The 24,107-nt window shown below is 37.8% G+C and overlaps 1 protein-coding gene across 2 annotated transcripts in view; it reads left to right on the top strand.

Annotated features, from left to right (window-relative positions):
* NR1H4 (nuclear receptor subfamily 1 group H member 4) overlaps positions 1–24,107 on the top strand; it is a 220,635-nt gene that overhangs the window by 18,746 nt on the left and 177,782 nt on the right. The window lies entirely within an intron of this gene.

Genomic DNA, 24,107 nt, shown 5'->3' with positions numbered 1-24,107 from the left:
TCAAGTTTTATTGTGTAAATGTATTTCTAAAATACAATTTGAAAACTTTAAAGGGACAATAAACATTAGCTGAAATATATTTCTGTTGTCCGTCTATGGGATAACATATCAGTTAAATCTAAACATTTTTAAAACAAATAAACATCTTGTTTGCTGCAATAGTTTTTCAGAAACCAAACTCCACCTACCACCTGCCTTATTTATAGGAGCCAACCAGGGCTTGCTCCTGGGTAAGTCAAGGTTAACCATAGTCATGATGTTAGTATAAATTCTATTGTGTCCAGCATAAGAAACAGAAAAACCCACAATTCAGAATATAGTAAGCTAACAATGGAACTCAAACGAGAAGAATATACACACAAACAAAATCCAAACAACACCAAGGCCTCTATTTATCAAGCTGTCTACTTACCTGCATTCGACGGTCCTAATACGCTCGCCTAAGATTGCCTAACATCGCCGCCGCGGACCTGAATACGTTTGCCAAATTTATCAAGAAAGCTGTCAAAAAGCTGCGCACCAAGTACGGTGCAATGAGCAGCGGACTGTTGTTAACTAACAGTCATGGATCTCGCTGCTCTTCGGCTTATTCGCAGCTTTCTTGCTATACTGTCACTAAGCACCCACCCTATTCTATACTGTTTACCCCCTAAACCGCCGCTCCTGGTCCCCGCCGCAACTAAATAAATTGTTTAACTCCTAAACTGCCGCTCCCAGAGCCCACCGCAACCTACATTATATTTATTAACCCCTAATCTGCCCCCCTACACCGCCGCCACTATAATAAAGTTATTAACCCCTAAACCTAAGTCTAACCCTAACCCTAACACCCACTAACTTAAATATAATTTAAATACATCTAAATAAAATAACTATAATTAAATAAATAATTCCTATTTAAAACTAAATACTTACCTATAAAATAAACCCTAAGATATCTACAATATAACTAATAGTTACATTGTAGCTAGTTTAGGGTTTATTTTTATTTTACAGGCAACTTTGTATTTATTTTAACTAGGTACAATAGTTTTAAATAGTTATTAACTATTTAATAACTACCTAGCTAAAATAAATACAAATTTACCTGTAAAATAAATCCTAACCTAAGTTACAATTACACCTAACACTACTCTAGCAATAAATTAATTAAATAAAATACCTACAATTATCTACAATTAAACCTAACACTACACTATCAATAAATAAATTAAATAAAATACCTACAAATAAATACAATTAAACTAATTAACTACAATTACCTACAATTAAATACAATTAAATAAAATAAAATAAAGTACAAAAAAACCAAACACTAATTACAGAAAATAAAAAAAATTACAAGAATTTTAAACTAATTACACATAATCTTAGCCCCCTAATAAAATAAAAAAGCCCACCAAAATAATAAAATTCCCTACCCTACACCAAATTACAAATAGCCCTTAAAAGGGCTTTTTGCGGGGCATTGCCCCAAAGTAATCAGTTCTTTTACCTGTAAAAAAAGAAATACAACCCCCCCAACATTAAAACTCACCACCCACACACCCAACCCTACTCTAAAACCCACCCAAACCCCCCTTAAAAAAACCTAACACTAACCCCCTGAAGATCACCCTACCTTGAGCCGTCTTCACCCAGCTGTGCACAAGTGGACCTTCAGAGGGGCAGAAGTTTTCATCCGATCCGGGCAGAAGAGGACCTCCAGAAGGGCAGAAGGCTTCATCCAGATGGCATCTTCCATCGACGTCTTAACGAAGAATGAAGGTTCCTTTAAATGATGCCATCCAAGATGGCGTCCCTTGAATTCCGATTGGCTGATAGGATTCTATCAGCCAATCGGAATTAAGGTAGGAAAAATCCTATTGGCTGATGCAATCACCCAATAGGATTGATCTTGCATTCTATTGGCTGTTCCAATGTTCCAATCCTGGGCCGGAAAAGTGCCGAGTGTACCTGGTAGGATCTTGATAACTTCCAAAAGTAGTCAGATTGTGCCGAACTTGCGTTCGGGAACATCTGTAGTGACATAACCATCAATCTGTTTCGGACTGAGCCCAGCGGATCGTATGTTACTTCACAAAATTCTACTTTTGCCGGTCTCTAGCCTTTGATAACTACGGCGAATCAGGCTCGCCACAAATACGCTGCGGAATTCCAGCGTATTTGCGGTTGACAGCTTGATAAATAGAGGCCCAACTCTCTAACGAAACTCACAGAAGCCAGAACTGCCTTAAATAACCACCTCCAGAGGGTAGCTCATAAAAAGCACTCTTCCTTAAAAAAATGTACTTCCAGGGGGGAAATAGAGCAGGCCCACTCATAGCCAAAGCGTTGCGTAAAAAAACTGTGATGAATCATATTTATAATATAAAAGACAACAGCGGAAATTTAATTAATGAAAGTCCAAAGATTGCCATGATCTTTAGAGACTTTTACAAACAAATATACAACTTATCAAGAAAAACTATATCCCCTCACAATTCTGACATAACGTCTTATTTAGATACTATCGACTTACCCAAACTAACTGACCAACAACAATTAGCAAAAGATAAACCAATCACCGCCCAGGAGATTTTAAAAGCTATACAAGATTTACCATCTGGCAAAAGCCCTGGCCCAGATGGCCTTACCAATAAATATTATAAGACCTTTAGTGATGTACTAACCCCTTACCTTGTGTTACTGTTTCAGACTTTAGACAAAAATGTACAGTTTCCAATGGTGACAAAAGAAGCACATATTTCAGTCTTACCCAAACCCGGTAGGTCACAGGACTCACCCACTAACTTTAGACCAATTTGACTTCTAAACACAGACCTTAAAATTTTCACAAAAATCTTAGCATCCCGCATCAACCTTATCCTACCATCACTGATCCACACAGATCAAGTGGGATTTGTGCCAGGTAGAGAAGCTAGGACAATACCATCAGGGCCCTACAATTAATAGAATATGCCAAATTAAATAAAATTAACAACATACTATTATCGACTAATGCTGACCGTCTAAGATTTAATTTGAACTACTCTGCTCTATATAATTCCACCCAGGCAGATCTGAATTCCTGGTCAGCGTGGCCCATCTCTTGTTGGGGTAGGATCCAAACATTAAAGATGACAACACTCCCCAGATTGCTACATTTAATGCCAGCAGTCCCTATCACTATTCCCACAACTTTTCTGAGAAAGTGGCAAAGTCTATTAAACAAGTACGTCTGGGGATCAATCAAACCGAGGGTTAACCAAAGCCCCCAAAGAAATGGTGGGTTGGGCCTCCCCTGCCTAGACACATATTACAAAGTGATTAATCTTCAAAGAATACTAGATTGGCATAAGAACAAACTAACAAAAGCCTGGACGACGATAGACTCGCATATCCTTAAAGCCCCAAACTTTGGAGCATTATGTTGGATCCCAAAATCACATAGACCTGAGGCAGCAAACACATACTATATTTATGCACCCGTATCTTGCGCTCCCAACCACATATTTCTACCCTCAGATCTCCATTAACACCGATATCCCCCAATTCAGAGTTCTTGGGAGGATTGGAATATGATAACGTTTTGCAAACACAACGTGAAATAGGATACACAGTGCCTATATGTAAACTTCTAGATGGCTCAAAGATGAAAGACAGACACGAATTAGCAGATCTTCTGAATGGAGACTTCAAATACAAACAATTGCAACACCTAGTAGACACATCTAAACATATACAAGAATGGACGAGACCTCTAACACGTTTTGAAGCACTTTGCATAACCCATAGCACACTCAGACACACGCTTTCAGTAGCGAAATCCATACTAATAGCAGAGTTTAATCTAAATCTACAACAACCGGCGTTTACACACAAATGGCAACTTGAACTTAATACTGATATTAGTAGAGAGGAGTGGAATCGAATTTACCTATTATCTAAAAAATCCTCAACATCTACAAAATTCTTTGAACTCAACTATAAAGTCCTATCAAGGTGGTATTTAACGCCCTCACACTTAAAAAGTATTTACCCTGCCTCATCTGATTTATGTTGGAGAGGCATTAACCAAAAAGGGACGATGCTCCATATGTGGTGGAGCTGCCCCATCATCAGTCCTTTTTGGAAATCCATAGAATCCTTCCTACAAAACCTACTAAGCCCTATGTTTATTCTAACACCAAGTACAGCCCTATTGAATTTAATCCCTCAAAACTTGTCACCTCCACCAGCGTTTAACCCAATTTGCTTTTAATTCTGCTAAATCCCTGATAGCTAGAAAATGGAAGAATCCTTCAGCTCCCACAACAACAGAATGGTTGAACCATGTAGAGGATAATTTAATCTTAGAGGAATATGGCTATTTCAAGTCCCAGAGGCTAAACACTTTTTTAGACATTAAGCTTTACTGGGATTTGACAAAGTCCCAATACCTGAACGTTCAGAATCCTCCTTATCCCACCGGCCCTGGCACATGACACTTGTTAAGAAATATCTGATTGGGGGCAGCGCTCCAGTGCTATGTAAACTCTATATACTGTGAAAACTGTTTGTAATGCTTGCATACAACAAGTAATTGTTGATGGACTCATACAAGAGACTCTCTAGAAGATACACCAAATAACACAGACTTAGGCCTAGTTGGCCTGTAACCTTAAAGCAATACCGAAATCCGACATTTGCTTAGTTACCTGTTAATTTGTTTAAGAAATGTATATAATTTACCTATTGTCTTATGACAGACAAAATCCAATAAAAATAATTTTGAAATAAAAAAATAAAATAAAAAAAATTCTATTGTGTTGCATTTTCTATCTGCTGAAGCCAATTATGGAAAGACGCAGCAGGGTTAGCCTTGAGAGATTTACAGTGTGCAATTCCAGTTTTGAGAATAAGAAAAGCCACCATTTTCAGAGCTAAATTATATAAAAAGGGGGGGGGTAATGAAAGTATTATAACTTAAAAAGTTGTTTTACTAACCATCTATAATTTTGCTCTGCAAATACACCCATTAGAGGAACATTGCAAACTACATTTTTCTTTGCATAAACATTTTGTTGAGTATCTATTTATAAAGTCCATCTGGGAGTATTTTTGTAAAAAATATATAATTTTGCTTATTGTTAAATAATATTGTGCTGATTTTCAGATTCCTAACCAAGCCCCAAAATTTTAGATGTATACTGATGTCTACAGACTCCTGGTTGTGTAATGGATCTTTTCATATGCAGGGGAGAGGGGAGTGTCCCAGCCCCTTTCAGTGGGTGTCCCAGCCTAAACTCATCAACAGTGCTAAACTGGGAGCTTCTAAGTAAATTTTTAACCGTTTTTTACTGGATTTTTAAATCAGTAGCTGTGCATATATTCTTCTTTATAGTAGTGTCTATTACATGCAGTTATATGAAAATTGGTGTATACTTTAATGATTTTTGGTGTGGACTGGGATAGGGATTCTATCATGTCCTAATGATCTGTCCCAGTCATCTGCAGAAGGTGACAAAAATGGGGCTAAATGTACCAATTCGAAATGCTCCAGATTGCTCCAGCAAGACTGAAATCTAGACCATTCCTTCTATTAATGCTTTCTTTAGCAATTGATACAATTCTGCATTTATTTGTGCAAATATTTAACTGCTTAAAATATTTATTGTGGGCTAGTTTACTTTCTGCGTCAGTCAATCGTTTCCTTTATATAAGTTATTTCAAGCCATCGTTCCAGTATGACTGCTATAACACCATTAAACTGTCAGCAGCTCTATGTGGTTGTACATTTTGTTCTACTGCATGACAAGAGTCAGCAATGTATGTTTAAGACAGACCTTGAACTTTATCTTCTATTCTGCTCCCTTTATTGAACAATAAATTTGCTAGCTTGTCTTATGCATTCACGCAGCAAGTCACTCTAGCTGGTTATACAACTATGTAGAAAGAAAAATATTTTACCAGAAGTCGAGACAGTAGCTTAATGTGTTGTATACGTAACAGTTAAAGGGCCATTACAGTGAAAAATATGACACTCTAATTCTTTAGAGCATGTAATTTTAACGCTAGTAACTTTGCATTGCTTTACGTCCCGAGCGGAAACAGTGACCCAATCCGTAGTGTTAAACAATATGAATGCAATCTGTATACGGGCATGATGGGTATACTTGGTGTGTTTTTTTATTAATTTAAAAACCTCATTCTCTGTTTTGGTGAGATTTTCATTTAAAATCAAGAAGAGCACCGCGGAAATTTCAAGACATGATTTTTGAGACTTCGGTTTAATGTAAAAACATACGGCTAAATTTAGAGTTTTGTCGGTAACGACCCGCATAGCTAACGCATGCTTTTTTTTCCCCGCACCTTTTAAATACTGATGGTATTTAGAGTTCACAGAATGGCTGCGTTTTCAGTGCGTTAGGCTCCAAAAAAGGAGCGTAGAGCATAATTTACCGCCACTGCAACTCTCTATACCAGCGGTGCTTACGGACACGGCCAGCTTCAAAAACGTGCTCGTGCACGATTCCCCCATAGGAAACAATGGGGCAGTTTGAGCTGAAAAAAAACCTAACACCTGCAAAAAAGCAGCGTTCAACTCCTAACGCAGCCCCATTGTTTCCTATGGGGAAACACTTCCTAAGTCTGCACCTAACACCCTAACATGTACCCCGAGTCTAAACACCCCTAACCTTATACTTATTAACCCCTAATCTGCCGCCCCCGCTATCGCTGACCCCTGCATATTATTATTAACACCTAATCTGCCGCTCCGTACACCGCCGCAACCTACGTTATCCCTATGTACCCCTAATCTGCTGCCCATAACACCGCCGACCCCTATATTTATTAACCCCTAATCTGCCCCCCACAACGTCGCCTCCACCTACCTACAATTATTAACCCCTAATCTGCCGACCGGACCTCACAGCTACTATAATAAATGTATTAACCCCTAATCCGCCTCACTAACCCTATAATAAATAGTATTAACCACTAATCTGCCCTCCCTAACATCGCCGACACCTAACTTCAAGTATTAACCCCTAATCTGCCGACCGGACCTCACCGCTACTCTAATAAATTTATTAACCCCTAAAGCTAAGTCTAACCCTAACCCTAACACCCCCCTAAGTTAAATATAATTTAAATCTAACGAAATAAATTAACTCTTATTAAATAAATTATTCCTATTCAAAGCTAAATACTTACCTTTAAAATAAACCCTAATGTAGCTACAATATAAATAATAATTATATTGTAGCTATTTTAGGATTTATATTTATTTTACAGGCAACTTTGTATTTATTTTAACCAGGTACAATAGCTATTAAATAGTTAAGAACTATTTAATAGCTACCTAGTTAAAATAATTACAAAATTACCTGTAAAATAAATCCTAACCTAAGTTACAATTAAACCTAACACTACACTAGCAATAAATTAATTAAATAAAATACCTACAATTATCTACAATTAAACCTAACACTACACTATCAATAAATAAATTAAATAAAATACCTACAAATAAATACAATTAAATAAACTAACTAAAGTACAAAAAATAAAAAAAGCTAAGTTACAAAAAATAAAAAAATGAATTACAAACATAATAAAAATATTACAACAATTTTAAGCTAATTACACCTACTCTAAGCCCCCTAATAAAATAACAAAGCCCCCCAAAATAAAAAAAATGCCCTACCCTATTCTAAAATTAAAATAGAAAAGCTCTTTTACCTTACCAGCCCTTAAAAGGGCCTTTTGCGGGGCATGCCCCAAAGAATTCAGCTCTTTTGCCTGTAAAAAAAACCATACAATACCCCCCCCCAACATTACAACCCACCAACCACATACCCCTAATCTAACCCAAACCTACCTTAAATAAACCTAACACTAAGCCCCTGAAGATCATCCTACCTTGTCTTCACCATGCCAGGTATCACCGATCGCTCCAGGCTCCGAAATCTTCATCCAAGCCCAAGCGGGGGCTGGAGATCCATCATCCGGCTGAAGTCTTCTATCAAGCGAAGGCTGAAGAGGTCCAGAAGAGGCTCCAAAGTCTTCATGCTATCCGGGCAGAAGAGTAGATCCGGACCGGCAACCATCTTCTTCCAAGCGGCTCCATGTTGAAGACCTCCGGTGCGGATCCATCCTCTTCTTTTGACGTCCTAAGTCCGAATGAAGGTTCCTTTAAATGACGTCATCCAAGATGGCGTCCCTCGAATTCCGATTGGCTGATAGGATTCTATCAGCCAATCGGAATTAAGGTAGGAAAAATCTGATTGGCTGATGGAATCAGCCAATCAGATTCAAGTTTAATCCGATTGGCTGATCCAATCAGCCAATCAGATTTTCCCTACCTTAATTCCGATTGGCTGATAGAATCCTATCAGCCAAACGGAATTCGAGGGACGCCATCTTGCATGACGTCATTTAAAGGAACCTTCATTCGGACTTAGGACGTCGCAAGAAGAGGATGGATCCGCGCCGGAGGTCTTCAACATGGAGGCGCTTGGAAGAAGATGGTTGCCGGTCCGGATCTACTCTTCTGCCCGGATAGCATGAAGACTTTGGAGCCTCTTCTGGACCTCTTCAGCCGTCACTCGATAGAAGACTTCAGCCGGATGATGGATCTCCAGCCCCCGCTTGGGCTTGGATGAAGATTTCGGAGCCTGGAGCGATCGGTGATACCTGGCATGGTGAAGACAAGGTAGGAAGATCTTCAGGGGCTTAGTGTTAGGTTTATTTAAGGTAGGTTTGGGTTAGATTAGGGGTATGTGGTTGGTGGGTTGTAATGTTGGGGGGTATTGTATGGTTTTTTTTACAGGCAAAAGAGCTGAATTCTTTGGGGCATGCCCCGCAAAAGGCTCTTTTAAGGGCTGGTAAGGTAAAAGAGCTTTTCTATTTTAATTTTAGAATAGGGTAGGGCATTTTTTTATTTTGGGGGGCTTTGTTATTTTATTAGGGGGCTTAGAGTAGGTGTAATTAGCTTAAAATTGTTGTAATATTTTTATGTTTGTAATTAATTTTTTTATTTTTTGTAACTTAGCTTTTTTTATTTTTTGTACTTTAGTTAGTTTATTTAATTGTATTTATTTGTAGGTATTTTATTTAATTTATTTATTGATAGTGTAGTGTTAGGTTTAATTGTAACTTAGGTTAGGATTTATTTTACAGGTAATTTTGTAATTATTTTAACTAGGTAGCTATTAAATAGTTATTAACTATTTAATAGCTATTGTACCTGGTTAAAATAAATACAAAGTTGCCTGTAAAATAAATATAAACCCTAAAATAGCTACAATATAATTATAATTTATATTGTAGCTATATTAGGGTTTATTTTACAGGTAAGTATTTAGCTTTAAATAGGAATAATTTATTTAATAAGAGTTAATTTATTTAGTTAGATTTAAATTATATTTAACTTAGGGGGGTGTTAGGGTTAGGGTTAGACTTAGCTTTAGGGGTTAATAAATTTATTAGAGTAGCGGTGAGGTCCGGTCGGCAGATTAGGGGTTAATACTTGAAGTTAGGTGTCGGCGATGTTAGGGAGGGCAGATTAGGGGTTAATACTATTTATTATAGGGTTATTGAGGCGGGAGTGAGGCGGATTAGGGGTTAATACATTTATTATAGTGGCGGTGAGGTACAGTCGGCAGATTAGGGGTTAATAATTGTAGGTAGGTGGAGGCGACGTTGGGGGCGGCAGATTAGGGGTTAATAAATATAATATAGGGGTCGGCGGTGTTAGGGGCAGCAGATTAGGGGTACATAGGGATAACGTAGGTGGCGGCGGTGTGCGGTCGGCAGATTAAGGGTTAAAAATTTTTAATAGAGTGGCGGCGATGTGGGGGGACCTCGGTTTAGGGGTACATAGGTAGTTTATGGGTGTTAGTGTACTTTAGAGCACAGTAGTTAAGAGCTTTATGAACCGGCGTTAGCCCAGAAAGCTCTTAACTCCTGGTTTTTTTCTGCGGCTGGAGTTTTGTTGTTAGATTTCTAACGCTTACTTCAGCCACGACTCTAAATACCGGCGTTAGAAAGATCCCATTGAAAAGATAGGATACGCAATTGACGTAAGGGGATCTGCGGTATGGAAAAGTCGCGGCTGGAAAGTGAGCGTTAGACCCTTTAATGACTGACTCTAAATAGCAGCGGGCGGTAAAAACCAGCGTTAGGAGCCTCTAACGCTGGTTTTGACGGCTACCGCCAAACTCTAAATCTAGCCGATAGGTTGCCAATAAAGAAGACAGAATAGCAAACGGTTAATTCCTGATGCTGATAGAAATCCTGTTTAAGAAGATGAAATTACCATAACTTAGAATCACGAAAATACGAGTATGAAATAAAAACAAAGATTTTAAGAGCGTTATTGCTTAACGCAATTTCTAGTAATTTCCATTTTCTTGGGTTACCTGCAGATCTCGTTAGCTGTGCAAGAAATCACGTATCTGTCTATTAAACACATATACAAATGTAATGTCTGCCTCGCCCACTACCATGCGACTATACAATAGGGCTGAATATAGGTTTAATTAATCTAGACCACATGTTCATATATACATCTAAAATGGCGTGTGGCAATTGCAGAGTGTATTGCACATGAACATTATAGAATTATTCCAAATCATCACGGAATATTGGAAAACATATCGAATAGGACATTTTGTAGCAGAAATAAAGTGCAAAACCCATGGCCAGGAGGATTGTAATCACAGAACACATTGCTGTCCTTTCATTTCTATGGATCATTTCCCTTCTATCTGCACAGATCCGATCTGAATTTTTCTTAGTATGGAAATGATGTTAATGAATTTAAAGGGACAGTATACTGTAAAATAGTTTTTCCCTTAATGTGTTTACAATTGCTTTTTTTACCAACTGCAGAGTAAAAAATATATGAAAATTAGCTTTTTAAGGCTTATTTGTGTGTATTAAAGCTCTGATTTTGTGTTTTGAAGCCACAACCTAATAAAATGGGTTGAGCTTGTAGATATAATCCAATCTCATTACTGTATCACATTGTGCAAATATACCTGCTTCTTTATCTTATATCTGTCCTTAAAACAATCACCAATACTTTGAGAGAACAATGGAAAATCAACATTTTATTACCTTATCTCTGCTTTATCACACCGGAAGTGTAATTTCTTCTGCTGGCTGTGTTTACAAAGCTCATCTATAGCTGGTACGCGCGGCCACAAACTTTCAGAATAGGTGGGGATACCACATGCTAAATCAACAATTTCAAATGCCAATATAAGGGTAAAGGAGCTACTTGTAAACAATTTAAATTTTTTGAGTAAACTGTCCCTTTAAGCATGAGATTTTTTCACTATAAGAGCCCTTTAATTAGCTTTTAAGAAAAGAGCAAGGTTATGATATTTAATAGCACCTTTTTCATTGCCATGTCTAACAATAACAGAAATATAACCTTTGAGAAAGTTAAATGTCACTATTTTACTATGGGAGTTTTTAAAAGTATTTATGAGTTTTTTTAAAGGGACAGTCTAGTCAAAATTAAACGTTCATGATTCAGATAGGGCATGCAATTTTAATAAACTTTCCAATTTACTTTTATCATCAAATGTGCTTTGTTCTCTTGGTATTATTTGTTAAAAACTAAACCTAGGTAGGCTCATTTGATAATTCCTAAGCTCTTGAAGGCTACCTATGATCTCAGTGCATTTTGACAGTTTTTACAGTTAGGCAGCTCTAGCTCATGTGGGCTGTGTGATTGGCTAAAATGCAATTCTGTCAAAAGAACTGAAGTAAGGGGGAAGTCTGCAGAGGCTTAGATACAAGGGAATCACAGATTTAAAAAGTATATTACTATAACCATGTTGGGTATGCAAAACTGTGAATGGGTCATAAAGGGATTATTTTTCTTTTTAGGCAAAAAAAATATGGAGTAGACTGTGCCTTTTAATGACAAAACATTACATGTCATTGATGCCCACATATTTATTTCCAAAGAAGGGAGGCAAAAAAAAACTCACTCAGAGCAAAATAATATCAGTTACACAATGTGTAGCAGGAGAGAGTTGCTTGTTGCATACATGAGCTGTTCTTCATTTTGAAAAATGGTGGCTCATTGGCATAAAAAGAGTTGATGCTTACACATTTGAGATAGGCTTACCATAATTTTTAGAGGTGAAACTGGGACCACCTGGTGCGGTGCCAGTGGGAATGTGGTCAGGAGCGTGGTCAAGGGGGCGTGGCAATTACCAGTCCTTTTAAAGTAGTAGCTTTTATGTGTGTAATGTTTCGTGGATACTCTACCCTTCCTCAGTCAAACAAGTGAATCACACAGTTTAAATAGACCATAACACCACCCCCTAGTGAAAAAGGCAACATTACGTTGTCATGGCAAATAAATCATTAATCTAAATCTCAGATTCTAAATAATGCCAAACATCAAGCATAATTAACACTTTCATAATTATCAATTTCACAATTTAATATCTGCAGTGTAATATGTGTTTTATGTGTCTAATTAAGGAACAGAGCCAAATACTGATAAGGCATAAATACAACATTGAATGAAAGTAAAAAGAAACACGTACCTGCTAAAGCTGTTTAAGAGGCTACTCTATACCATAATGCAGGAAGATTATAGCCAAAATGCTATCCTGCATGAAGTAAAGCAAGATCCAGGCCAAAAATCCTGCCTGTCTGCACTTCCTAGTCATACCCATATGATTCCCCTAAACGTGTATCATCGGTGATGTCACCAGGGGTCGGGGGGTTGTTAAATTCTTAGAAAAATAAACCAAGTAGTACTACAAAATAAAAAAACCTATGCTGCTCACTCAGCCTGTATTACTAAATGTAAACTTTGAAGGACACGAATGTTAAGCTAAGCAGGGCTGTATGTAACAAAGTACCAGCATCTAACTATACTGGAGAGCCACAGTCCAGTCATTTTGAATAATGTGTCCTGGTTTCAGGCGGTCTGAAACCCAGACACATGATTTGAAACTTGGAGGAGGCAACCCTACTGGGACAGAATGAACAACCGGGTGGGACACTGGGACAGCGCCTCCAAACCGGGACAATCCCAGTAAAAGTGGGACTTCTGGTAAGCCTACATTTGAGTAACTAGGTCACATGATTTGCTTGAGTGTTTGACAAGCATAAATTTTTTTACACAAAATTAAGATGCGCTTTTCTAATAACACACCTATGTAAATAGCAGCTTAAAAATGTAATCTGGATACTTAGACCAGAAGGTCCCCTTTGTAGAAGAGCTCTGAGTTTTTCTGTGGTCTAGTAATGAACAGTAAGCTGCACATTTAGTCATTAAATATTTTTTAGCCAGGTAGTAGGGAAAACGTTTTGGCCTTGATGACAATACTAATAATGATAGTTATAAGCATTGCTTAACATGTTATTGTTCGATGCATCAATATATCAATACCAAACATGGCTGAAAATGATTCTGTGAGATTTGTCTTACATAGGAATAATGGGCTCCATTTATAAAGATGCAAATGTAGCTTTGGGGCTTGTGCGTGCAGCCCGAAGCGCTGGTCAAGTAACTGCGGTCCTAAGACAGTGTTGTACAATGTTAACTGTTATTTAGTCTATTTTCTAGCCTAGAGGTTTTATGACACTAGGCTAAGATAAAGCTTCCTCCTCCATGTAGGGCTCTGATAGGAAGTACAAATTTAGTGTAAAAAAAAAAAGGTAAAATCCATTTAAATAGATGAATAATACATATTGCAATTATTTCTATTAAGTATAAGCAACAGCTTAGTGTTTTTTTATTACAAAAAAGTCACCAAAATGTAACCATCAGAAATATAGTAACAAAAAACAAAGGCGCCCTCAACAGGCTGTCGAGAGGATAGATGATCACCAGGGTCAACTTTTCTTAAGAGTGGATGGAAAATCTGAGAAAAAAATGAAAGAGAAGAAGGCGCTTCAATGGTGCAGAATGTTAAAACACAGCTAGATCTTCCCCAGAAATGATCCCCTTACAAATAAATGGGTACTCACAAACGGAGCGCACTATAATGCAGTGCTATTCTTGCAGGCTGGAGTATTCAGAGCCCACCAGCTAGCTCCCACCAGATTCGATGTGATCTTGAGTCTGGGATGAAAGAACAAAAATTGGGAGGGAAACAGGGAGACTCCAATGGTGCAGATGGTCACTAATGCTTTCAAAGCCCCCAATATGTGCCCCTTCTGTGATGGAATACTCACATATGCTGCGCACTATAATGTAGTGCAAGCTGGTATATCAGAGTCTACCAGCTGACTCACTCCAAAGAACAGGTTCCACAGTCCACCAAAGGATATGAGACCCCAAAATAAAGCTCACGAACCAATAAAATAAATTAAAATATCCCAAGGCAAGGGATATATTTTATTAAAAAGTAGTATAAAAACAATACAAGAAATTCTGCTACACGTTTCAAGATGCTGCTGGCATCTTTTCATCAGGCAGTGGTCATTTCTTGTATTGTTTTTATACTACTTTTTAATAAAATATATCCCTTGCCTTGGGATATTTTAATTTATTTTATTGGTTCGTGAGCTTTATTATGCGCAGCATATGTGAGTATTCCATCACAGAAGGGGCACATATTGGGGGCTTTGAAAGCATTAGTGACCATCTGCACCATTGGAGTCTCCCTGTTTCCCTCCCCATTTTTGTTCTTTCATCCCAGACTCAAGATCACATCGAATCTGGTGGGAGCTAGCTGGTGGGCTCTGAATACTCCAGCCTGCAAGAATAGCACTGCATTATAGTGCGCTCCGTTTGTGAGTACCCATTTATTTGTAAGGGAATCATTTCTGGGGAAGATCTAGCTGTGTTTTAACATTCTGCACCATTGGAGCCTTCTTCTCTTTCATTTTTTTATTACAAGACTGTTTAACATCCATTTAAATGTAAATATAAAGGGCCAGTAAACCCACCAAATAATGTTATATAATTTTGCACATAGTGCAGAATTATATAACATTTGCATAGCGCCAGCTTTCTAAAGTAAAGGAAAGAACAGATATTTACCTACGAAAATTATTTTTACAGACCGCCGCTCCTGGCTCTACTGAGTGGGTCTGTTTTTTTCCTAAACGCATCGGGCACGCTGTCTAGTCACAGCCGGCCCGATCGTGCCATTTAACTAAATGTAGCTCTGCTCTGGTCTGGTAGCGGGAGCAAGCTACATTTAGTTAAAGGGACAGTATACACTCATTTTCATATAACTGCATGTAATAGACACTACTATAAAGAATAAGATGCACAGATACTGATATAAAAATCCAGTATAAAATGGTTTAAAAACGTACTTAGAAGCTGTCAGTTTAGCTCTGTTGAAAAGGCAGTTGGAAAGCCCACTGCAAGTGGAAAATAAAACCCTCCCCCCCTCCCCCTTCTTTTGCATATGAAAAGACCCTTTACACAAACAGGAGCAAGCTGGAGAAGGTAGCTGACGGTATTCAAATTAAACTTTGGGGCTTGGTTAGGAGTCTGAAAATCAGAGCAATGTTATTTAAAAATAAGCAAAATTATAATTTTTAAAAACAAACAAACGTTATGGGCTTTATAAATAGATCATCTACAAAACATTTATGCAAAGAAAAAATGGGTGTATAATGGCCCTTTAAATGGCACGATCGGGCCGGCTGTGACTAGACAGCGTGCCCGATGCGTTTAGGAAAAAAACAGACCCGCTCAGTAGAGCCAGGAGCGGCGGTCTGTAAAAATAATTTTCGTAGGTAAATATCTGTTCTTTCCTTTGCTTTAGAAAGCTGTCGCTAGGTTAATGTTATGTAATTCTGCACTATGTGCAAAAATTATATAACATTATTTGGTGGGTTTACTGGCCCTTTATTAAGGAATTCTGAGAGTAAATAGACAGAAACGCCAGTTTAAGTAATCATTCATTAAAAGAACATGAAGCTACCAAAAATGTCATGATTCGGATAGAACATACAATTTAAAAGCTTTCCAATTTACTTCTGTTATCTAATTGTCTTTGTTCTCTTAGTATCCTTTGTTGAAAAGCATACCTAGGTAGGCTCAGAAGCAGCAATGCACTGCTGGGAGCTAGCTGCTGATTATTGCCTGCACATATATACCTCTTGTCATTAGTTCACTCAATGTGTTCAGCTAGCTCCCAGTAGTGAATTAATGCTCCTTTAACAAAGGATACCAACAGACTAAAGCAAATTTAATAATAGAAGTAAATTAGAAAGTTTGTAATTATATGGTCAGTCTGAATCATGAAAGAAAAACAATTGTGTTTCATGTTCCTTTAAAGGGACAGTCAAATATAAATTAAACTTTCATTATTCAGATAGGACTTTTAATTTTAATCAACTTTCCAATCTACTTTTATCATCAAATTTGCTTTTTTCTCATGGTATTCGTAGTTTAAACTAAACCTAGGTAGGCTCATATGCTAATTTCTAAGCCTTTGAGGGCTGCCTCTTATCACATGCTTTTTAAATCTCTTTTCAACACAAAGAGACAGAAAGTACACGTGGGCCATATAGATAACACTGTGTTCAGGCACAGGGAGTTATTTAAGATTTAGCACAATACAATGCTAAATGTAAGACAATAGATAATAAACAGTCACAGTCATGTGATCAGGGGGCTGGAAGAAGGTTCTTAGATACAAGGTAATCACAGAGGTAAAAAGTATATTAATATAACTGTGTTGGTTATGCAAAACTGGGGAATGGGTAATAAAGGGATTATCTATCTTTTAAAACAATAACAATTGTATGGTTGACTGTCCCTTTAATAGAAAAAAATACAAATTTGTGCCTAAAACAGTAATATTATAAAATAAGTTAGAGAAATAATTGTGCATTATATAAACAGAAGGTTAAATGAGGCATTGAGAACACACAACATTTTACCATAGATAAACCCTCAACCTCCCAGTATCGAAAGCATGACCTGGATGTACCCTTATCAGCCACTGGATCTATCTCTCACATATATCTTTGCTGCACTCAACTTTCCTACCTAGATAATTGCTGAATACCCCTTCCTTGAAGACCCTACTGTTTATCCTAAAAAAAATCATCTGACCTGCCTGAAGGCCCTTGGGGCGCGATCCGATATAGATCGTAGTTTGCGGCGCAAGCGAGGGAACCGGCGTCGCCCGCAGTTTCAGCTCGCAACTCGAGCTATCCCATATATGTCGCCGTCAGATGCTAACGTGCCGTAAGTCTGACAAACCAGCGATGTCCAGAAATCTGCGCAAGTACAAATTTCTGGCATCGCCAGTGACTTGCGGCACGTTAGAAACTGCCGGCGCCTACAAAACCTGACTAAAGTCTAAATCACCCGCACTGTCTAACACGCCTCCCTAACATAGCCCGACACGTCTAACACGCCTCCCTAACATAGCCCGACACGTCTAACCCTCTATCCGCTATCCCCCCTCACTAGCCTAACAATAAAATATGTATTAACCCCTAAACCGCCGCTCGCGGAGCCCGCCGCTACCTAATAAAGTTATTAACTCCTAAACCGCCGCCAGCTATATTAAATCTATAAAATCTATAACCCCCTAAAGTGAGCCCCTAACACCGCCGCCATCTACCTTACCTACCCCCTAAAGTGAGCCCCTACCCCGCCGCTATTTTAAAATTATTAACCCCTAATCTAATCCCCCTACCCCGCCGCCATCTATATTAAATTATTTAACCCCTAAAATACTAAACTATCCCTACCACTAAACCTAAGTCTAACCCTACAAATAGCCCTGAAAAGGGCTTTTTGCGTGGCATTGCCCCAAAGTAACAGCTCTTTCGCCAGCCCTTAAAAGGGCTTTTTGCGGGGCATGCCCCAACAGCTCTTTTGCCAGCCCTTAAAAGGGCTTTTGGCGGGGCTTTGTCACAAAGTAAACTGCTCTTTTGCCTACAATCTACATCCCCCTACACCGCGGCCACCTATAATAAATGTATTAACCCCTAATCTAATCCCCCTACACCGCCGCCAGCTATATTAACTATATTAACCCTAATTATATTAGGGTTAATATAGTTAATATAGTTATTATATTATATATATTAACTATATTAGCCCTAATTATATTAGGGTTAATATAGTTAATATCGTTATTATATTATATATATATTAAGTATAATAACCCTATCTAACTCTAACATCCCTAACTAAACTCTTATTAAAATAAATCTAATATTAATATTATTAATTAAAATATTCCTATTTAAATCTAAATACTTACCTATAAAATAAACCCTAAGATAGCTACAATGTAATTAATAATTACATTATAGCTATGTTATGGTTTATATTTATTTTACAGGTAAATTGTTAATTATTTTAACTAGGTATAATAGCTATTAAATAGTTATGAACTATTTAAGAGCTACCTAGTTAAAATAATTAGCCAATCAGATTCAAGTTCAATCCAATTGGCTGATTGGTTCAGCCAATCGGATTGAACTTGAATCTGATTGGCTGATTCAATCAGCCAATCAGATTTTTCTACCTTAATTCCGATTGGCTGATAGAATCCTATCAGCCAATCGGAATTCGGCGGACGCCATCTTGGATGACGTCATTTAAAGGAACCTCATTCGTCGGGAAGTCGTCGTGCCGGAAGGATGCTCCGCGGCGGAGGAGCGAAGTAAGAAGATTGAAGATGCTGATTTGCTTGAAGACGTCGCCGATGGAAGAAGACTCTCTGCCGCTTGCTTCAAGACATCGCCCGGATGGATGAAGACTTCACTGCCGCTTGCTGGAACACATCGCCTGGATCGGTTCAGCCCGGCTGGGTGAATACAAGGTAGGGAGATCTTCAGGGGGGTAGTATTAGGTTTATTTAAGGGGGGTTTGGGTTAGATTAGGGGTATGTGGGTGGTGGGTTGTAATGTTGGGGGGTGGTATTGTGGTTTTTTTTGCAGGCAAAAGAGCAGTTTTCTTTGGGGCATGCCCCCACAAAAGGCCCTTTTAAGGGCTGGTAAGGTAAAAGAGCTTTGAACTTGTTTTAATTTAGAATAGGGTAGGGAATTTTTTTATTTTGGGGGGCTTTATTATTTTATTAGGGGGCTTAGAATAGGTGTAATTAGCTTAAAAATCTTGTAATCTTTTTTTTATTTTTTGTAATTTAGTGTTTGTTTTTTTTTGTAATTTAGTTTAGTTTATTTAATTGTATTTTTAGATAGATATTTGTAGTTTAGTTAATTTATTGATAGTGTAGGTGTATTTGTAACTTAGATTAGGATTTATTTTACAGGTAATTGGGTAATTATTTTAAATAGGTAGCTATTAAATAGTTAATAACTATTTAACAGCTATTATACCTAGTTAAAATAATTAACAATTTACCTGTAAAATAAATATAAACCCTAACATAGCTATAATGTAATTATTAATTATATTGTAGCTATCTTAGGGTTTATTTTATAGGTAAGTATTTAGATTTAAATAGGAATATTTTAGTTTATAATATGAATTAGATTTATTTAATAAGAATTTAGTTAGGGGTGTTAGGGTTAGATAGAGTTAATATAGTTTATATAAATACTATAGTAACTATATTAACTATATTAACCCTAATATAATTAGGGTTAATATAGTTAATATATATAATGTAATAACTATATTAACTATAATATACTTAGGGTTAATATAGATAATATAGCTGGCGGCGGGGTAGGTAGATTAAATTAGGGGTTAATAATTTTAATATAGATGGCGGCGGTGTAAGGGGTTCACATTAGGGGATAGATCAGTTAGATGGTGGCGGTTTTAGGGGCTCACAGTAGGGGGTTAGTTTATGTAGATGGCGACGGTTTAGGGGTTAAATACTTTATTATGGATTGCGGCGGGGGATCCTGGTTGACAGGGAGATAGACATTGCGCATGCGTTAGGTGTTAGGTTTATTTTAGCAGATCGCGGTTGACAGGAAGATAGACATTGCGCATGCGTTAGGTGTTAGGTTTATTTTAGCAGCCAGTTTAGGGAGTTACGGGGCTCCAATAGTCAGCGTAAGGCTTCTTACGGCTGCTTTTTGTGGCGAGGTGAAAATGGAGTAAGATTTCTCCATTTTCGCCACGTAAGTCCTTACGCTGTATATTGGATACCAAACTGCGCGGGTTTGGTATACCTGCCTATGGCCCAAAAAACTACGGGCGACGGCAGAAATATACGCGCGTAACTTCTAGGTTACGTCGTATATAGGATACCAAACCCGCGCAATTATTGCCGTCGCCGACTTTTGCGGGCGACGATTTTTATCGGATCGACCCCCAGATATCTTAGGAGGGTTCTTTAAAGGACCAGTCAACACAGTAGATTTGCATAATTAACAAATGCATGATAACAAGACAATGCAATAGCACTTAGTCTAAACTTCAAATGAGCAGTAGATTTTTTTTTTGAGAATTTTAAAAGTTATGTCTATTTCCACTCCCCCTGTACTATGTGACAGCCATCAGCCAATCACAAATGCATATACGTATCATGGGACAGCCATCAGCTTATCACAGATGTATATATGTTTATTCTGAGAGAACTTGCACATGCTCAGTAGGAGCTGGTGACTCAAAGTTTTAAATATAAAATTACTGCATTTTTGGTTAATGGAAATAACATGGAAAGTTGTTTAAAATTGCATGCTCTTTCTGAATCATGAAAGTTTAATTTTAACTTGACTGTACCTTTAAGAAACACTTAAAGGGACACTGAACCCAAATTTTTTCTTTCCTGATTCAGATAGAGCATGAGATTTTAAGCAACTTTCTAATTTACTCCTATTATCAAATTTTCTTCATTCTCTTGGTATCTTTATTTGGAATGCAAGAATGTAAGTTTAGATGCCCATTTTTGGTGAACAATCTGGGTTGTTCTTGCTGATTGGTGGATAAATTTATCCACCAATAAAAAAGTGCTGTCCAGAGTACTGAACCAAAAAAGAAACTTAGATGCCTTCTTTTTCAAATAAAGATAGCAAGAGAATGAAGAAAAATTGATAATAGGAGTAAATTAGAAAGTTGCTTAAAATTGCATGCTCTATCTGAATCACAAAAGAAAAAAATTGGGTTCACTGTCCCTTTAAAATGCCTAGAAAGGGCATCCTATAGAAATCATTTATGGTGCGGAGAGTGGCATATTTCATGTTGCCCCATTCATAGTGCAATTTCTCTACCTCATGTGTGTGATTCTCTTCACAGATAATTAAATCCAATCAGGAGTTTAAAAATAAATTTAACCAGTGATTTTATTTCAAAGCAAGAAATCTTTTTAAAATGCAAGAATCAGCTTGACTTATCTGTAATTACAAGCCATTTGTGTTGTGTTGCTATAGAATAACATATCAGTTTTAACGTTTTTAAATCAAATTAAAAACCTTTTTACTGTAATTATTTAGCCTGTAGACAACAAGGCTAGTCCTGACTATAATGTTAGTATTGAGTGCATTGTTTTGCAGTTGTTATCAGATAAAGCAAATTAGGGACAGATAGGTGCCCAATTATCAGAGCTAAATTAAATAAAAATGGGCAAAATATATAATGAAAGTATATTACAAAGTTGTTTAATTATGCATAATTAAACATTTTATATAAAACAATACAAGATATTTACTGTCCCTTTAAAGCAATTTCTTAAAGTGTTTTGATGTCACACAGAAAAGTCAACACATGACAAGAGGAATGATAAATGCCTTTCAGCTTCCTTTGCAGTTCAAGTGAAAATTCCTACAAAGGGGAGGAACTGATTATCCCATAAACCAATTAACTCCCTAAAAATTAAGATGCTGACAAAAATGGGAACCAGTCCAACATATTTTCTTTGTAATTGACATAAAGTAAACAATTTAAAGTAAATTATTTATGTAAAGCAGAAAATCCAACATTACAGAAGCAAAACACAAATTATCACATTTTTTTCTTACATTTATCTCAATTGATTTCTTTGTCTGTATTTACTGAGGATGGAATAGAGAACTGGATAAGATGTATTCTCAAATGTCACATCCACACATGCCAGATACTTAGAAAGCAAATGCTTTGCCTGAATCTTTTACTTCCTAATGCAAGTTTAAAATAGTGGCACTGGGCAATGTTAAACCATCTCCACTTAAAGTCAATAGAATCTTAAAGGGACATGATAATCATATTTTTCACTTCTATCTAAAAAATAACGTTTCAAATGTATTACTGTGGGGGGTTTTGTGAAAAATGTATATCCATGAGTTAGAGCTGGATTATAAGTGGAGCAGAATTACCTTCCTGCTTGAATTTTAACTTCGCTAGAAGTTAACGTTTATCGCTTGTCGGGTAGTGCTGGAATTACAAGTTGAAAATAAAAAGTTTGCGATCTCACAAAACCTGAAGCGCAAAAAGTTAAGTATACAATATTGTGTACATGATATCACATTCACCCCAATAACTTCAACGGAGCCTCAAAGTTAAAACCTCTACTCTAATAACCCATAAACTGACACCCCCCCTACTCTTTTAACCTCGCTACACTATTAACCCATAAATCAACACAACTCCCATCGCAATAACACCTATACTACTTAAGCCCTTAAACTGTCATTACCCCATAGGAATAACCCCTACACTACTTTACCCGTAAACTGCCATTATCTCCAGCACAATAACCCCTTCACCCCTTCACCTAACAGCTAACCTCCCCCAAGACCCCTAACTTAAGACCCTCTAAGTTACAAAGAATAAAAAAACACTACCATAAAAAAATTACACAAAAACCCAACACACTAAAAACAAAAATTACAAGTAAAAGCCCTATCCTAAAACTAAAGTACTCTATAAACCCCCCCCTACAAAAACCCTATGCTAAAACTAAATTAACACCACAAAATAAAAATCATATCTTAAAAAAAAAAATCTATGCTACAAAATTCTAAACACCCCCCTGAAAAAAAATAACTCCCAAAAGCCCAACTTTATACTAACCATCTTGAATCTGGCTCCTTTGGGGGGCAGCGGAGGATCCACAGGGGGTCCATGGTGGTGAAGCACCTCTAGTGGCGGTCTTTGCTCATCTTGTGGCAGTCCTTGGTCTTCTGGTGGCCGTCCTTGTCAGGATGCCAGGAATCAGACTGAGACGAAAAGTGCAAAAATAATCACACCTTTATTAATAGCAAAAAATAATAAAAAGTCCACAAGTCAAGAGCTGTGTGATGAGAAATCCCACCTTAGCTCTGTCAGAGGGAAATGCCTGAGGTAAAATCTCAAAGTAAATGCCCTCCTGGTTCAAAAACCCTCTGCACTGATTAGGATCGTCTCCATATCGCTGAGGTAGAGGTGCAGAACCGGACATGCTCCTGGTGGGACTAGGTGCAGCACCGGAAAAAGGAGCAGCCATAACTTGCGGGACACTTTGGTCCAAATGTGCAGTGCAAGTCAGCAGGGTTTGCAGGGCTAGTGCAAATTGATCCAAGCGGCGATCCTGTTCATCCATCCTGGAAATTATGGCAGGTAAATGTGGATTATTAGCACCATCAAGATTCATGGCCCTTGCGTAATGTCAGGGTGCCAGGAATCAGACTGAGACGGGAAGTGCAAAAATAATCACACCTTTATTAATAGCAAAAAATAATAAAATATCCACAAGTCAAATAACAAGCCAGGAATCAAAACCAGAGCTGGTAGTCAGACAAGCCGAGTCAGGAGCCAAAGCGAATAGTCAGACGAGCCGAGTCAGGAGCCAAAGCGAGTAGTCAGATGAGCCGGAATCAGGAACAAGCAGAACAGCAGAGTCAGGAACAAGCCAGGGATCAGGAACCAGGAGGGACGTCAGAAAGTCAGGTAATACACAGGAGCTCTCACAAACAGGTCTGAGACAACGCAAGGGCAAAGCATACTGACAGAGGCCCTTTAAATAATAAGTGATGACATCACAATTCTGAGACTGCATCCTGTCTCACACGGATGATGTACACCAGTCTGGCCATAAAAGGAAGTGCAGGAAATGAGCAGCATCACACAGTATGCACCAGAGTCAGCAAGAGAGGTGAGTAAAATGGCTGCCAGCAGCACATGGCAAACAAAGCAGGGAAAAAACCCTGACAGTACCCTCCCCTCAATGACCCCTCCCCCGCGGGAGGACAAAAGGCTTATTGGGGAAACCGGCATGGAAGGCACGGAGGAGGGCGTGAGC

This window comes from Bombina bombina, chromosome 6 (assembly GCF_027579735.1).
Source record: "Bombina bombina isolate aBomBom1 chromosome 6, aBomBom1.pri, whole genome shotgun sequence".
NCBI lineage: Eukaryota > Metazoa > Chordata > Amphibia > Anura > Bombinatoridae > Bombina > Bombina bombina.
Note: the sequence above shows the minus strand (reverse complement) of the source record. Positions and strands in the feature narration are given on the sequence as shown.